The sequence below is a fragment of the Columba livia genome, chromosome 1 (genome assembly GCF_036013475.1).
Source record: "Columba livia isolate bColLiv1 breed racing homer chromosome 1, bColLiv1.pat.W.v2, whole genome shotgun sequence".
NCBI classification, from domain to species: Eukaryota; Metazoa; Chordata; class Aves; order Columbiformes; family Columbidae; genus Columba; species Columba livia.
The window spans coordinates 162,136,896-162,155,334 of record NC_088602.1 but is presented as its reverse complement, the minus strand read 5'-3'; the positions used below and the strand labels follow the sequence as shown (position 1 = coordinate 162,155,334).

General features: G+C 38.4%; 1 protein-coding gene across 1 annotated transcript in view; it reads left to right on the top strand.

Annotated features, from left to right (window-relative positions):
• Window positions 1–9,694: 9,694 nt before the first annotated feature.
• The window catches only part of SLC6A15 (solute carrier family 6 member 15), a 35,740-nt gene continuing 26,995 nt past the window's right edge, over window positions 9,695–18,439 (top strand). The window contains exon 1 of the mRNA XM_065041683.1: window positions 9,695–9,973. The gene's annotated coding sequence lies outside the window, so the exon portion shown is untranslated. The remainder of the gene's footprint in view (window positions 9,974–18,439) is intronic.

Below are 18,439 nucleotides of genomic sequence, written 5' to 3'. Positions count from 1 at the left end.
ATCCAGATCTAGATAATTAGACTGAACAGAAGATTTAAGGGAGATGTCCAACTTCTGGGAGGTATTTGCAGGAAAAATGACTTCTCTCAACAGATGGAGTCGATTCTAAGCATGCAAGTAAGCCCAAGTATCTAGGATCAAAGCTGGTCCCCCAGATTTTTTTTTTTTTAAACCTGAGAGTCTCAGGTAATCAATCTACTTACATTTAGTAAAGAAGAAGAGAAAAACAGATAAATGGAGTGGCAAAGGATACAGAAAATGAAGAATAGTTTTACAGGAGAAAGAAAACATGAGCAGTGATGACAGTGACAACAGCAGAAGTCAGGGATATAAGACAGAAAAAGATTGCCTAATTCAGCTAGGTAATTGGGTGAACTCAAGAGAAAATAAATCTTTACACTAACGTAAAGACCTCTGAAAATAAAATGAAAGACTTAGAACTGCTGGTGTAAGATATAGAAAAGAGACAAAGTTAAATGTGTTGTATAGTATCCTGCAAGCTGCTGAAAGCTTAAATCAGAACTGAACATGAATAAAACGCATTTCAGTTAATAACATTTTTGGGGTGGTGGTGGAAGGTTTTTTGTTTTGTTTTGTAACAATGGCATACATCTACTATAAACCCTCAGAACAAGACACTAATATGGACAAAATAATGTTACTGACGAGATAAATACTACTGGAGCCTGTGTTATACTGACAGAAACTGTAGATAGTTTGTAGAGGAAATATTACTATCAACAGCAACTATTCCTGAGCAGCACATGCAATAGTTTTTTTCCTTTTTTACAAACAATTAATGAAGCAAAAATAAGTTGATATTAACTTGTTTTGGGGAACAGTAAAGTCATAAGGGGAAAAAAGTCAGTTAAAGGAAGAGATGAGCGATCACTAACTAGTTCAACTGCATAAACAGAATGGTTAAGTAATTCTGTGACTAATATTTTTTGTTTTAGAGGAGTCAATATTAAGAAGTTAGGAAACCTACTAGGGAAGTTTGTGGGCTTACACAATGAGAAAGTACAGAAACTCCTTATGTAAGATATGCAAAAACTATGAGTGTGGTATAACTCTTGGTGGCAAAGGGGGGTTGCCAATGAGAATGATAAAAATGGAGCAATAAAGCTTCAATTTCTGTGTAGTTGGAGATGGTTGAAGGAGAAAAAAGCTACATTATTTCCATCTTGAAATATGAAAAGTACTATGCATGAAGGGTTTTAATGCATGCTTTTAAGAATTTTCTTAGCAATTTTTGTAAAATTGATAAATTAAAGCCAAATATATCTGGAAATAAAGATATTCAAGGATAAACAGTGAGACTACTCATTTGACTTCAATCATACAAAGATTTTTTCAATCAAATTTGAAAGAGAAGGAAGTCAAAGAAAGAAATACAAATCAGTAAGTCCTGTATGTGTTTACTAAGAATAATTCATGCATGCTAGCTTCATATTTTTCTTTAATAAACAAGTATTTTCTTTTAACGACAAGAAATTTTATCTGAAATTTATTAAGCATTTGATATAATATGAGAAATGATACCTGCAGTCTTCTTAACACTCTTCTATAAACATTTACCATTTACCAGAGCTGGACACAGACACTGTTCAGGTGGACCTTTGTTCTGGTCCTATATATAACTGGAAACAACATGTGCTACATCGGCGTGGTATTGTGCATGAGCTATTTAATCTTTCACAGAGATGTAATAAATTAGCTCAGGAATAACACTTGACTATGACAGTATTGTAGTAAACTACTACATACCTGCTTCTTTTAAGACTCAAGCTAATATCTCTCTCTTTGTGATGTGCATGACTAATACACATGAGAATAGTTTTATATTAAATTTCTTTGCTCCAAAAGTTTTATGCACTCAGTTTTATGCACTCTGCCAAAACAAAGGGAGAAAGGGTTAGTGTTACTCTTCATAAATACATGCTGATACATAAAATACGAAGACAGAAAATGGTTTAAGAACTTTTTGGCACAAGAACAAATGACAATGAATAGGCTGCGACCGGATGTTCAAAGGAGGTCTCTAACCATCACAGAAGTTCCAGAGAAACTTTTCAACAAGATGCGGTGGTGAAATCTAAGTAATTTTAAAACTGAACACAAGAAATTTAGGGACGAGTCTATACAGGTAAGTTGGCTACGATACCACACAATTGAATTTGCTAATGCAAGTTGTCCCCTCCAGTCTCTTACTCCTGTGAATGAAACACACTCTCTGACCTTAATTGATGGCCAATGATTAAATTCTAGTTCTATGAACATCCTGTAAGATTACTTTTCCTCAGATTTGCTTTATGATTGTAATGTATTAAAATGGAATTATTTAAAATTATTTGATAGTGTCTTTTCACATGAGGATCAAGTAGTGTTTCCTTCTTAAGGTATTCAGCTTGAGACATATCGAATACACCAGTCTCTTGTACCACAGATTTTTAAGAAAATTCCGTGCAGGAATAAAAAAGTAATTTCCATCCTTGCCCACCAATAACTCAGTATGAAAAAACGTGTAAAACATGGGCAAAATCCAACATGGATTCAATATTATCATGAAATAACCCAGTTATTACGCTGCAAGTAGAGAGTGAGAGCTTCTGCGGGCAGTGATGACCAATAGGATCACAGGCTTGAGAGAAGCCTTATGGTTGCCCTTGCCAGTCCTGAGATTAAGAAATGTGTTTGGATTTTCTCAGCCCAGAAGCCTGTGAACTCAGGTCATATGTTAAAACATATTGTCAAACCTGTTTGCTTTGAAATCTCACTGAGACAATCAACACAGCCTCAGACATTTTGCAGCTTTTCTTCAAACCACAGTTTTCTTCATGCAATGTACAGATTAATGTAGACTTGCTGCTATTCTAGATCCATCAGTTTTAGAATATGTTTTGGTGAGACTAGAATTTCATTCTGGCTCACTTCATTGTGACCACCAAAGCATAGCAAGAGTATATATTTAAAATAGTCTACCTAGCTCAAATGTAAGGAACAATTCTAAATATCATGCCGTTTCAGGCAAGAATTGAACAAAAATACCATTCAGAACTGAGTCCTCAGTATAATACTCAAAATGTAGTATATAGTGTGGTTCTGCAAGCAAAAATGATTTTCCTTAGATGACTATTCTGCAAGCTTAAAAAAAAAAAAAAAAATTGAAAGAACAAACTTCCTGCCATTTTACCATTTTATCACTTCATTCAAGTGATAAAACACATCATGAGAGGAAACTATTTCTAACTCATGCACAGTTTTGAGCTGCTACAATATTTTCTTCTAGTCTCAGTTTTGGGAATCAGAAAGTACTTGCCTTCGGTATGATTTTATTGGTATGATTTTATAGTAAGCATATTGGTTTCCTGGGTTTAAATGGAGAGTATAATTTCTGAGGTTCTCAAAATGTCTTATATAGATGAACACAGCACATGGAACCATTCCTTAGTAAGTAGTATGTTCTACATTATTTTCAAAACCAAAATTTGTGTGCATGGCTACACTTACACTTTAAATGATACTTTGTATCTATCTGAACAATATTCTCAATGCTATTTCTTCCTTCTCTGAATAAGATAAGGTACTTATTTAATTGATTCTGCTGAAGAAATGATGGTCAATGTACTGTCCTATTAATTACACAAAAACTTTCAATTTAGTGAAAATTAAATTTTAAATATGCATTTCCAAACCTAACTAGCCAAATCCTCAACTCCTAGTGTTCCTGGAAATTACTATTTTAATTGCTATACACACCGAACTCTTGCAATGCACTTTGCTTTACCCCAGAGTGGGGAGAATAAGGTGCCTTCCTAAATGCCTCCAGAACAGAAAACTGGGTGTGCATTCAGCAAATCCATGCTCACTATGTCCAAAGAGAGAATCATGTCCCAAGGGATAAGGACAAGTCTCCCTCAGAATCCTGACCAGACACCATATTTTACAGAACTCAGAGCAGCTGGCATGATGCTGCAGTAAGTCATGGTGACTTGTCAGTGGTTCTGAGCTGTTCAGCTGCAGTTCCTCAACAGGATGGTGAGGCACTGGAGCAGGCTGCCCAGAGAAGCTGTGGATGCCCCATCCCTGGAACTGTTCAAGACCAGGTTAGATGGGGCTTTGAGTAACCTGGTCTTGTGGAAGGTGTCCCTGATAATTGCAGGGGGCTGGAACTAGGCGATTATTAAGAACCCTTTGAACCCAAACCATGTTCAATGAACATGTTCATTTTTACAAAATCAGTGAAAACAGACAATTTACATAAAACATTTTCTCTTTTTTTTTTTTTTTTTTAATCCTTCTGCTACTGTTGGAAACAAAGCATATTTTTAATTACATGAACAGATCACTAAAGTTGTTAACAAAGCAGGCTACAATTAAAGTAAAAATTTTAAGTAAAAAATGGTCATAAGTGACTTAGAATTACCAGATCATGAGGCTTTTTGAAAAACATTGAAAAAATAGGAATGATAGCTTCTTGAAAACTGTAGTTGAGATTCCAATGTACAATATGTTCAAGGGTTCACATTTTAGCTTTGTCCTGGATCTCTTTCAGTGTTTTGCAGTTGTGGCTAATGTTTGCATAGCCTATTTTATTTTTCTAGTTGCTATGTAATTGCTGGGGGTTTTCTTAGTTTCTTAGCCTTAGCCTCATTCTCAACACACTCAACCAGATTACTTTTAAAAGTTTGGTGTCTTGAAATTTGATTTTTATAGACATAAATTCTTGTAGTTATTGTATATGTTATATTATATTCAAGAATAGAAGATGTAGCTGGGCTGCCGCTAGCTTTCTACATTGCTGTCATCAAGCTAATTTTGGTGATTTCTAAATTGTCAAAGATACAGAGAATGGCTTCATTATCAGAATTATATCTTCATTTTCCACATTTTCACTAAGTAGCATAATAATATGTTAGATATTAACTGCTAAAACATGACTTTATATATATCTTTTGCTTAGTTTGGATGTTAATTTAATATATGTTTTACTTGTAATGAACTATATGGTGCTCTGCACATCTGTGGTTTGCATATCCTTCCAGTGCTCTGTTTTATCACTCAATATGACGCCATTATTTCACATTTTGAAGTATCTATGATAGTTTTTTTCTTCAATAGATGACAGAAGAGTATGTTTATTCTGACCAGATTTCTACAATAGCTCACAACTTCTAGGACTTGATTTCTCACGTTATTCCCTACTAGCATGAGGTACACTGCAACTTTCTGGCTTAACTGCCAGAATTCCCTAAATATATATATATTTCAGAAACAAAGCATGAAGGCAGGATTTAACTTTGAGGATGTTCTCTCTCAGGATGATACACTCAGCAATGGTGGCAGGAATCACATCAGCCACTGTCTTGCTCTCTCGTACTCTCATGGCAAGGCTACAAAATACCATAGTTAAGAGATTATTAACATACTCTAACTCCAAGCAACAGACAATTGCTACCACTAGTTCTTGCTGCAGCGCCCTTGTGGAGTTACAGAAATTCTATGCACTGAAATCTTCATGCACCTTCCACCTAAAACCAGTGAAAGTGAGAATATGAGTTTATTACCTGATCCTACATAATCTCTTGCCCTGCCCCTATGGTTGAACATGCTACTGGTATATTCAGGGGATTTTTCAAGTGACGCTACATCTTACATTGCCTATTTGTTAGTATTTTCTGTGTGCAACTGTAAAAAATGTTACAGACATCTTCTCAACAGACTCTTAAATTCTGCAATGAAGTTATACACTGAGTAACAGACAATCCACATTTTTGACAATATGGAAACAGATGTGTCCTTTGATAAACCCAGCAAAAAGCAGCAACTCTCTTATATCTGTTAATATTTTAGAAAATGTTTAGAGGTAAAAGAAGTATAGTCGGACTTTAAGGACTCCATCATTACTGCAACGTGTAGGAGCAACTACTGTGGTTTACGACTGCTCAGAGTAGTTAGCAATAACTCAACAGATCACTTGCTACATAACCATTGCCCGGTATTTCTTTAATCACCATGGCTTATCACCTGATCCAAGATATGCTGACATGTTGCTTGTAGCTCATCATTCATGAAAGAATCACATCCAAGTCTACAACATTTTTTGTAGTTTGGGTAAGAACACTTAGGAATACAACTATTATGCTTGTTTGCTTGTCCAAGGAAGTCTGCTTGTGTCATCAGGCTGTTCTACACTGAGAAGTGTTGTAGGGTCAGACTGGAATGTCATCTTGCTTGAAATCTTCTAATTTTTGAAGGCTAAGTTATAAATTAGATAAAAATCCAAGGTTGTTCTCTCTCTTCTATGTAGCAGTTCCCATTAATGCACTCAGAAATGTGATCACAATCATCTGGACATATTTTAATGAGCTGAAAAGCTATTCAGTTGTCCAGAATTGGAGTTTCATAACTAGTGCAAACCTGAAGCTCATATATAGACAGATAAAATTATGAGCAGGTTTGAGAAGTGAGTGGAGGCGTGCTAAAAACTTATGTTGGGGATTAGTTTGCACCAAGTTAAATGCTGAACCAAAAAAATATAAATGGCAACCCAAGGTGGAAAATCTAGAAATTTTTTGTTTTGACTGCACATTATCAAATGATGCTGCCTATAACCAAGGTTGGCATTGACAGTAACCATTGACAAATTATATTAACAAAGTCAACCATATTTTCTGGTTCAACTTCTAGTGGAGTTTGAAACTAACACTATCAAAATTGAGGCTGAACAAGATCCTTAGAAAAATCAACTTGCAGTGTAAGCACAAAAATCTGGATTGCTGTTGACAATATACCTGAGTTTTTGAAGGGTGTTGTGTGTAGCATCTACGTGCCTATTGTGCCTCAAATCATAGTTTAAAATCTGTAAAAATGAAGTATTGGTGTAAAACAGTTTCCCAGAGACTTAGGTCACCACGGTACAGCTAAAGCAGACTGGTCAAACAGTTTAGTTGATAATTACTGGTGTAACTCAGTTTACAATCCACAATATTCTGAATTGCAATAGCTTAAGCTAAAATTCAGTGCTGAGCTAAGACAAAGAGAGAACATTAACAATAGTGACAGATTCAAAAGGTGCAGGATGTGATATCTAATTTCACATTTTGCCAGCATGTTAAAAAGTATCACTGAGAATATTAATGATACTTGTATACAAAAGGCCTATTTAACAGGAAATTATTTTTTTTTACTAAAGCACAATGCAAGAGATTTTCTGGAGAAGTCCGAAACATTAAATGGTTCTGTCCTGGAAGTTCAAGCCTTAGACTATGAACCTGAGATACTATTTTTAACCAACAATAATGACAACCACTTGCCATTATTTCCATTCAGATTTACTGGTGCATACTGACTCATATTTATTCCTACTTTGGTATGTGCTTGTCTACTTAATCCTAATTACAAGAATGTTATTCCTAACTTTCACCTATTACTGAATGGCATACCATCAATCTAATGAATACACATAGTTCAGGAGAGATTTTTAAAGAACTCGATACTTTATCAATTAAGATGGTAGTTATTCAACAGTTAGAAGAGGTGTACAAATACTTTTTATTAAGTGGCTTATTTCATACATGTTTGCTTTCAACAAAACTATAATGTTATACTTAAAATCTCTATGCAAGTGACAAGACTGAGAGTCTGATCAGCACAGGAGGCTTTCTCTCCCTGTATGTAGGCCCATATCTCAGCTTAGAGAATGATAAGCTCCTCTCTAATGTAGGTCAATCTTATAACAGCTAAATTGCAAACCATGTGTCCACCAGCAGTTTCTTGAGTTTTTTTTAAAAATGGCAAAATTGAATAAGCTATTTTTGTATCATATTTTTGTCATTTATACCCAGAAGCAAAAGTAGAAATCCCTCTATACTGGAAGCTGAATTGCTTTTACAGTTATGAAGCTGGAAATATCTGAACTTTGAAGAATTAAACCAATGTGAAATTTAATGATGGTTGTTTTAAGTTCCAATAAAACTAGTAAGAAAAGATTACAAAGGTGATTACAAGCAATGAAGTAAAAATACTCTGTATACAAGAGCTGCAGTAAACATACCCTAGTCCATCTATTCAAAGTATAGATTGCTAGTTTGCAGAAAGCCTGAAGAGGAAAAAAATTCCTACTGAATGGTTACCAATGTGGTATTTTACATGGCATTTCAGCAACTGCAAATTCTCTGAGGAACTGCAAAAAACTGTAAATATCTGAAGATAGGTTTGGTGGACACAGAAAGTTGAATGATGCCTTTCCTATGGTAATATTAGAGGCATCAAATAATTGAAAACATGATTACAAATCTAAGATCATCAGTTCAAAGGGATCCATGAATGACCTTTTCCTGTGTCAAATAACTATGCTGTCATGTGATAACATTAATTAATTTACTAAATAGAAGTATCACTCATGATCTGGTAATAGAAATAATAATTTTTTCCTCTTATTCATACTTAGTATAAAATCAGTTTAGTTCAAAATTAGAAACTTACTCAAGGTAAGTTCATGATTCTCAATCTTCAGTCACTAGGTGCAATATCTATTGTTTACAGCACCATTTTTATGCACAACTGAAATACATTGTGGAAATTATTAGTTAAGTGTACTAGCAACAATAATGAGAAATGCACAACGCTGTGACAAACTGCTTTTGATAATGAAGCAGAAATACAAAAATAAGTTTGTATCACAGCTTACTCAGTAAAATATGAAAGAAATGCAAATCAGCTAGGTAGACAGCTTCATAACCCTTTGAGGAAAAATTTTGCCTTGATTCATGTAGTGTAAGAAAGTAATATATTTTTATTGAGCATGTGTTAAGATTGAAGACGTTGCAATAATTATTCACGAAGCGAACATTAAAACAGTTCACTCTCCATTCCACAACTACCTTCAGCAAAGTCAACATGCCTTTCCTGTCTGACTGCTGCACGTTTCAACAGCTGACTTTCTCATCTTTACTACAAACCTTCTTTTGTACACAGAATAGATTTTTTTTTTTTTTTTTTAAGAAAAATGCAAGCAAACAACAAACTGGTAGAAGGGTGGTGCGTAGACTTAAAGACAGAAAGTTTAGGGGGAGGGGGTTAAAGTGAAACATCATCTTCATGCTGATGCAGCATGCAGCATCAGTAGAAGTCTGGGCTGCCAGATTTGTGCAACATCACCACGGATGCTGCTCGGTGCTTTCCATCCTCTTCACGGTTTGCCTCCATCCCTTCAGTCTCCAGGCTCGCCCTTGCCAGGTCACCATCCCTGGTACCCCCAGCACGCAGATGTACCCGCTGTGGCCGTCCCGCCACCACCCTGCTCCTGACCAGCCCCTCTTTCTTTCTCAGGCCTGCAGCCCTCGCTCCCACTCCTACTCTTTTTTTTTTTGGAAAAAGCTCAATTTTCTCCAAGGAAGCGCACACCCGTACGCCTGCTTCCCATCTCCAGGCCACCCCGGAGGCCACCGCCCCGCCAACATAAGGCCACGGGCAGCGGCGCCGCACGCTCACAGCCCATGTGTCCCGCATATGGGACCTGGGGACTGGGTGGCCGCCCCGCATCCGGGTGGGAAGCAGCTGGGGACTGGACAGCCGCGGTGTGGGAGCCCGGCCGCAGGGCTTTTGGCGCAGCGGAGGGGCTGGTGGGCCTCTCCCTCCACCTCCTCCCGCTGCTACTTCTGCCTCCTCCTCGCCCGCCTCCGGCGAAAGAGATGCTACTGCAGGCGAGTAGGGGGGGTGGGGGCGCTCCTTTGCGTCAGGAGGTGCGGCTCCCCCGGCCTGACGCTGCCCTCCCCCTTCCTCTCCCCCCGCCACTTTTATGTCTGTCTTTAAACGCCGCCGCAGCGAAGGCTGGGCACATGTTCCTGCTGCTGCCGTCTGTCCCTCGCTGAGCCCCGCGCCCGCACAGCCCGTTCGCCACCCCGCGCCCGCGGGGGCACCCGGCCCCCCACTTTTCGCAGCCGACACCTGGCAAGCCCCGCGGACGGAGGTAAGACCAGGCAAGGCGCCCGCTACGCGGGGCGGCGAGTGGGCTGTACATTGCCGCGACCCGCGCTTTCCCAGCCCGGCTGTGCGGCTGGAGGAGCATGGCCGCCCCACCGCCTCGCTTCGGTTGCTGGGCGGGTAGGGGGAGGATGTGCGAGGGGTGGGGGGGGTGCCTTCCCACCCGGTGCCCACTTTCCTGCGGGGCACAGAGGGCTTTCCCCCAGTCCCCCTCCCTGGCAGGCTGCCTTCGCCTCGGCGCCAGCCTCTCGCAGGGAGAGCCGACCCCTCGTGAGACAATAGCGAGCGCCCGCTGGAAGCCGCACATGTGTTTTAATTAAGCGGCAGGTTAAAAGGACGTACGGGGCTGTTTTTATTATTATTGTTATTATGATTGGGCAGGGGTGGGGAATTTATATCATTTTCCTACCATGAGTGATGGGAATTTCATTCATCTCCCGCGTGTTGCGTAAAACAGCTTAAATGTATGTGTAGCGCGTGTTTCGTGGGAAGAGGGGGCGAAGGCTGTCTCCCATCACGGGAGCACCGCGTTTATGCGCCTCGCTATGTGGATGTCTCCGCGCTCGCGGGGAGCGGTTCAAGCCTCGCCGTTTCGGCAGACGAAGGAGCGGGAATATCGCCAGTCACGCCAGGCGCGGCCCGCGGGCCTCAGTCCCCGCCGTGTGTCGGCGGCAGCGTGCGAGGCAGAGGCGCGGCGGGGCCAGGGCTGTGGGCCCCGTGTTTGAGGGCTGGGTGGAGGCGTAGGAGGTAAGTGGGAAAGACCCATTGCGGGGCTGCCCGAGCGCTGCATTGTTGCTGCGGAGCGTGGGCGTTGCCCGAGGGGAACCGGCGCAGGTTCCTCCCACCGCAGCCACCCGCATCCCTCGCCCCGCGCAGGCTGGAGCAGCCCCGGCGGGCTTGGGGCTGGTGTACCCTGGTGTCAGCCATGTTTGGGTGGGTATGGTAATGAAGGACCTGTTCTCAACCTTTTTGCATCTTGGATTTAATTTCTGCTAAGGATTTTTATGATTGCGGTTCTCTGTGTACTACGGCATATCCACAGGCTAGATTCATACCTACAGTTTTGGTGATTTTTTTTCTTTTCCATTTTCTTATTAATTCTCATGTCCCATGTCCATATTGGCTGATTTTGTGCCCATGTTGCTAGTATTAGAGTGAACTGGAATTTCTTTGCAAGGCTTTGCTTTTGTTGTGGAAGTAAATGAGATGATTGAAATATGTCTGCACAGTCACGCTGACCTGCCACATGAGAGGCTGCAATGGGATTTGTTCCATTTAAGTAAATTGCACTTGTTTTATTTGTAAAAGACGTTTTAATCAAGACCTCATCCTCATCAGCCATTTTATTTTCTGTGTAGTGTTGATACATGACAAGCTCACTGCTGTAGTATTGATTTCTAAGAGAAGCTGATTTTTTTTTTAAATTGTATGTCACCATCAATATATAACCGTGACATACTGTAGTACCAGGTATCCAAGTCTCTGTTTCCCTCTCCAAAGAAAAGTGTAAATGAAATAAAGATTTTGTCATGTACATGTGCACTGGATGTATTATGCAGACAGCTTACTCCATTTGATTAAAAATGATGACAACATACTGAGGGTTTTTTCTACTTAGTAGTGTGTTTCCCATTATCAATATTTCATTTAAAGTGAAACTTTAAGAAAGATTGCTTAATTTTGTATTGGCTAATATTACAAGCTTTTGGTTTACACATAGACCATATTAAGATAATGATAGAATTATGGCTCGCATGCGGTGCATATCAAACACTCCCTTTGGGCTCAGCTCTGCACTTCAGATTCAAGAACAAAAAATCTCGTTGGTTTTCATCTCTGCATGGAAACCCGAACCATTTCATAGCTCTTCAGATGTGCCACCAATAGTGAAACTGACTAAATGAAACTATTAAGGCATCTTGAAACTAGTTTTGCAACATAAGCTGGTTCCTCTTGACCTTTAGTGTTATGTCATTCTTACAGTTTTCTTTTTTCTTACAGGCAAGCAAGTGAAAAAGTAGTAGTACAAATGAGGACCATATAGATTGAATAACTCTGTCAGCTGTCTCTTCTCTGCTATATATTGCAAAAGCCTGTATGTACAACCCAAAGTATCTGCAACATTAAGGACACATTCACCTGTGTCCTCAACTACTTTCTATTGCACAATTTCACTCATATCAGGGAATAATGTTCTTGCTTAAAAGACAAAATATCTGCTGATTTTGGAAGAACGGTTTGGGGTCCTGTGCTTATAAAGTTTACAGATTGGTATGGCGGTAGTTTGTAAAAAATGGTAATACCAGTAACAGCTTTTCTATGTGACTTCAAAGATCTCTGGGTGCTTGATTAGTTGCAGAAGGACTTTTGACATATCAGCAGCAACTCCCTTCCTTGAAATTAGATTCAAAGTAACCTTGCCATTACTCAGGAAATGTTCTTGTATAATTTAGAAAAGAAGTATCATCTGCAAATGATAACTGAAGACTATTCTTCTGAAGAGCTGGATGTGCCAAACCTGGCAGGCCCATACGAAGTAGTGTAAAAGAGCAATGGTAACTTCTAGAATGGTTGCATCAGGCAATGGCAATAATGGGGCTGTACTTCCCAGACACCTAACACTGAAATAGAGCTCCTTGTTCTTCTCCTTCACTCTTAAGACTAAGGGTTCCTTATTTTCTGTATGTGAGGGAAAAAAAAAAAGTGTACTGCAGTGCTAATGATTCAGCATGTTCTTCTTAAGCCAAAATGGAGAAGGGATGGGAAATTGGAATAGGAAATTTACACTGTTGGATTTTCTGTAGTGGAATTGGTATTCATAATTTTCTTTTTAAAGACATAAGGATTTACTGTAACAACTTGAAAGCATGATTTATGTCATGAAATTAAATAATCAGATTTGAGAAGAAGCAAAATTTCTGCTAACCTATCTATGAACAGTTCAGCTTTTTGGCTTAAGAAACAGACAAAGATGTTATCACATAAGTTCTTCCCCAGGACAACTTGATTTACTTACTGATCCATTCTGAAGCACAGAGGACAGAGAATTAAGGTCTCAGGGCAACTATATGTCTGGTAATGTCTAGCTTTCAATACTTGATTTTGCAGTTTAGATAACTTTAGTACTTTAAATATTTAATATGCTTTTATATGCCCTCTTTTCTCAGAAGTGTGATAAGATTTTATAATAAAGTTGTGGTTCTGTTATAGCTTATATGGTGAACTTAGAGAAAATGGAGATTTTGATTAAAGTTGCCAACAGTTTTGCATTTTTAGCAGTATTGACTGCTGGCTGAGTATTGTCAGAGTTGCTGAGATGCTTATTTCGCTCAGCTTCAGCTGGAGGAGTGGTAACTACTGAATTTGATCCATCAATAAATTACATCTAAGAAAAGACTGCAGAACAAGTGATACGTTTTCTCCATCTGAATAGGAAATTATGGTTAGCACAACATGTAAGTCTGTGAAGTGTTTCAGTGGAGTTTGTGAGAAGAAAATACTGAGAAATCTGTGAAAGCAGGTGAGAAACTACAGTAAAGCCAATGAAGTCTTCAGAGATTACATGACAAAAATGACATTCAAGAGTGCTACGTTGTAGCATTCTCTTAGATACTACTGTTTGGCCAGTAATTTGGAAGAAGTCATACAAGCTATTGACAATGAACAATTCTGAGAAACAAGTCTTACTATTCTTGTCAAATAATTCTGTGTCTTATAATAGTAGAAGGTATTCTTCAGGAACTAACATTTAAGGAGGCTAATCTGGGAGAGAAATTGTCTGCATTTGAGACTGTGCAGGTTCTTGATGTTAAGATAAGGCCAGGAAGAACATTTTGTAGGAACTGAGAGCAAATTTCCCAGCAATCTTAAACAGACGCATTGTCACTGCAGTCTGTATAACTACCCGTATGTGCAGCAGGTGTGAGTTTAGTCTTGTGTCTTTAAATAGTTTTGCTGTAGTCTAGATGGTTTGATTGTATAGACATACCAGAATCAAAAACATCCACGTTTTCTAATGGTTTCAAGTCTCCCATAGCCAAAAGAGCTCTTGTTTTTTTACAATGAAATGTAGTATGTGCAACATGCATTAGCATGTCTCAGATAACATCACTGAAGAACGCGGAGAAATGTGTCTAGTTGTATACAATATAATTATCTTTCATTATGATTAAGTATCTATTGAATCTATATCTGTTACTGACAGGCTGTATTAAACTAGCTAGGGCAGAATGCTAGATCATGTAGTTCATACTGAAGAGCAGCATAATGGCAGCTTCAATAGATAGATAAAAATGGGCTTGACTAGGCAAAAAGGCTGTGGTGCATATTCTTATTTCCGCCAAAGAACACAATGCTGCATTGCAGCAGTAATTCAGTCTGTGCAACAAGTACTGTAACACAGTGTAACTCTTGCTGAAATAATTATCTGTACACAGATTCCCCCAGTGATAGCCATTCTTCACAAGTCACAGTACTCCCACGAAATCTGGTTTGCTCCTGCACTCTTCTTTCTTTCTCACCCAAATATGATGGTCATTAGCTATTCCCCCCATCCTATCTGCACTGATGGCCTGATTCCTATTGGCAGAATCACAGCAGTTCTTTGCCCCTAAAACTTTGGTTTGCTTTTTCTATATTGGTTGTTCCCATCATGCTTTCTTCTGCCTAGCTCATAGACTCATATTAAAGTGCATTTTATAGGTTTTCTTTAAGCTCCTTTTCTTCACATTTGTATAAAATTCTCATCCAGTTACTCCATATAGACTGAAACCTTTGGCATGAATATTAGTCAAGATCTTTTATGAGCATCTGTCATGGTGAGAATCTCTGCCATGGTGAGAATCCTGACTTGTAGTTCTGTGTCATCTGCCGAATCATAACTGGTTTCTTCACTGGGAGTCAAAGTGAAGATTTTGCAAACAAGAGCATAAGATGTAAGTTTGTGGGACTGGACTGGTACATTGTACGATCACAACCTGCATTCAAACCAGAGGTTATAATAGCATGAACTGACTGCAGCTTTATATTGCAGTTTGCTACCCCCACAGCAGGATGTTGGTATGTTGACTGCTTCATGAGAGAAGAGCACAGAGCTCTGAAGTACAGAATGTTAGTCTTTGTCTCCCTTTAATGGCCAGCATTGAATTAAGAAGGTATCTATTCTTTCATTTTTCTATTTTTTATGATGTTACAGTAGCCTTTAAAAAAGTTATTTTCTGTCTAGACAATCTTGATAGTCTTTTATGAAGTATGAACACACTATTTTAATTTTTTCCACTTCTTTCCTTTCCTTCCATCTCACATTGAAGATTTAAAACATTTTTGATCAAAGAAGATTTGTGGATTATTTGTAATGCATTAAAATTTGACTGTAGATAATTTTGCAAAATTGCTGTGTTTTTGTCAGATGTAAAAATAAGATAGAAATAGTGTACGCTGTGTTAGAAAAGAATTGAGGGTTTATTGAGCTTTCATTTTCAGAGAGAAGTGCTGGCTTTAAAAAGGAACACAATGTAAATATAATAATGTTTTAATTTATGTCAGAAAAGCATTGCTAGAAGTTCTTTTATATTTAGTATATCAGTTGTCGCAATAGTATTGTGGGATGTTTTAAACATGAAATTGCTTTACAAATGGCTTTTTATAGAGGCTCGTGCTGTAATTGGAAGAACATGGGGCAGTTGTACTCATTATACTTTCAGATTTGTAAGCAAGAGAGATCTTTTTTGTACCTGTTTTTCTGTGCACGTTATGAAAATCTCCAGCCTCATAACTTCTAATTATTTACTGGTAGTACACCAGCGAGAGAACTAGGAGTACGGTATTGGTGTAGTAGTGTCTGTATATTGGCATGGAGGTCTGTCTGACAGAGACATGTTGAAGGGGGGTCCAACATAAGATTCCTTCCCAGTGAAATAGTGAAGGGAGCAGGCAGTGTTGGACACAACTAGTACAACTCCCTTACTAGGCATTACATATAAGAAAGGAGAAAAGGGTGTACAGCAAAATTTTTCAGTGTGTCTTGGTGCATCGACTAATGAAGTTCCTCTGAGTCTTTCTGCAAACGCATGCAGTTTGGTCAGCAGAGGATTTGCAGGTCTTATCTCCCTGTGCCAGCATTTCTGAATGCAGGCCTGAAGCTGAAGTAAAAGTTCTATAGCAAGCCCAGATCTCCCAGTGAGCTAATTTGGGTCTGAATTCCCTGTCGCAAGGGATTATTATTGCGTAAGCCGCTAATAATGTGGCAGTCTAATCAGGTTACTTCACTTCTGCAAGCTGATGCGTTAAGGCTTGATTCTTCTTCCATAGGAGAAAATAAGAAAACTCCCACTGTGTTCTGAGAAATAAAGTTTGGGTCTGCCGTTTGCTTGACATGTCAAAAAAGACTCACTGTTTTATTTTTCTGTATGAGAAAGAAATAGAGATTTTAACATATCAAGAAAAATGGTAGTAGCACATCACAAAAACAAAAGTTATTTCTTTGATTAAGAAAGTTGTCTCCAAAAGTACATTTATGCTAACTCAGATTATTGATTATTATTATTTCAGTGACAGAATAATTTTCTAAATGTTCTTCTATCTGAACCATGTACTTACTCTTCAGCAATTTCCATTCTGTTAATTCCCTCAAACAGTAGACACTTGTCAGGTCAGTTTAAGATTAATTTTAGATTTTTTTTTTTAAAAAGGAATTTTATGTAAGAAAAGGGATACCATCTTTATTTTCAGTTGCGGAAGAATTCAGAGAAATATTACATTTTCCAATAAATATTATAATAAAAATTTCCCTTCAGTGTTTTCATCCGACGTTACATCGTTTGACTTATGAAAGGGGTGAGTGAAACTGTCTGGAAACCAGAACTAAATCAGTTGATCAAATTTCATGATCCTAGGTCTATGATAGAAAACAAACAAAAAACAACCCCCAAACAAACAGCTTTGATAAGGTTAGGTTACATTTTAGACATAATTCTTTTAATCCAAGGTGCTGGTAATATTATAGTATGGCACAGTAATATTTTAAAATATGTGACAAGATTTAGGACTTGGAGCTTTAAAGGATCCCAGTAATGGCTCAGTCTATGATACTGAATTCTGTAGTTCATTAGTAAATATAGTGGTTTGCTATGTTTTTTTTTCAATGATACTTAGGAGAATCAGTCCCATCACATAATACAGGTTTCTTGCACAAACCAGCTGGGACCACACTTTTAACTTTTGCACCTCATGGTAGTGTCTGGTGAGATAGAACTTGTTTGGTTTAGTACAGAGAACAAGTTGTTAAATCTGACAGTCAGAGACCACCTGTGGATTTATGATGTATCCCAAAGGACTGTCCTGTATCCTTGGTGCAGTTTGGCCAATGGTACATGTTCAATTAGAGAAGCAGTACTATCAGACCAAGCACGAGTCTGCTGAGCATGCCCCCGACTTTTCTCAAGCCCCGCCAGTATTGCAAGTCTATACAGTGATAGTGCTATTGATAACATCCTGCCTAATGGAAAGTTAATGAAAGGCAAATTAATATATACTGTGCTAGAAATAAAAGTATCAAGCCAAGTTTCTTCTGAAGTGTAGTAATGCAATGCTTAATGCATGACAGGACAGAATGATGCAATTTCTATTGGACTTGAGTCATCTGTGAGAGCTCCAGATAAATCATGTTGGTGCCCTGCAAGTTACTATATCTAAAATAATTAATACAGATATGACCTTTATAAACATCTTAATAAACACTGATAGATGGCTTGTGCCTTTTTGACTCAAAATGTCTTTTGCTTATTACAGTTGGAGAAGGATTTCAGACTGACAAATACTGATGTAATTTCACTTGTGCAGCTGTTATATTAAATACAGAGATAAAATAGTTTCATTTTAATGTACTCACTGAACTTATTACTAATTACTGGAACTGGGAAGCTGCTCTAATTTACATCAGTGGAACAAAAGGAAAAGTTTGAAATATGACTAGAAGTAGTAGATGCTGTGGATTATAGTCCCAACGCTCCATTAGGACTGCTTAAATACTTCAATTTAATATATTACTGGTGTTTACATTCTGGTTCTACCTAGGTATCTCAGTCATAATTAACAGCAACTGAACCATACATGGAGTAGAAGCCTTGGATGTAGTCCTTTGAAGAGTTTATGTCCTAAAAGACAGAACAGCTAAAAAGAGGCCTGAGCAGGCATTCCTTTGGTCCAGATATACAGGATACAGTATTAGGATTTCTCTGTTGTCTTTAACAACTCTCCCCATTATACTGTTCTTGTGTATAGCTCATATACTTTTTAATTTTTTTTTTAATAAGAACTGGTATTGGACAAAACAAAGACTGATACTAGTTCCACCACTTGCCAGAAGACAGGTTTATAAGACCCTGAACATTTCCCGTGTCAGTAGTGAGTATGAAGCAGCTCACAAGCCAGTAGGCTCTACTGTACTGAAAAA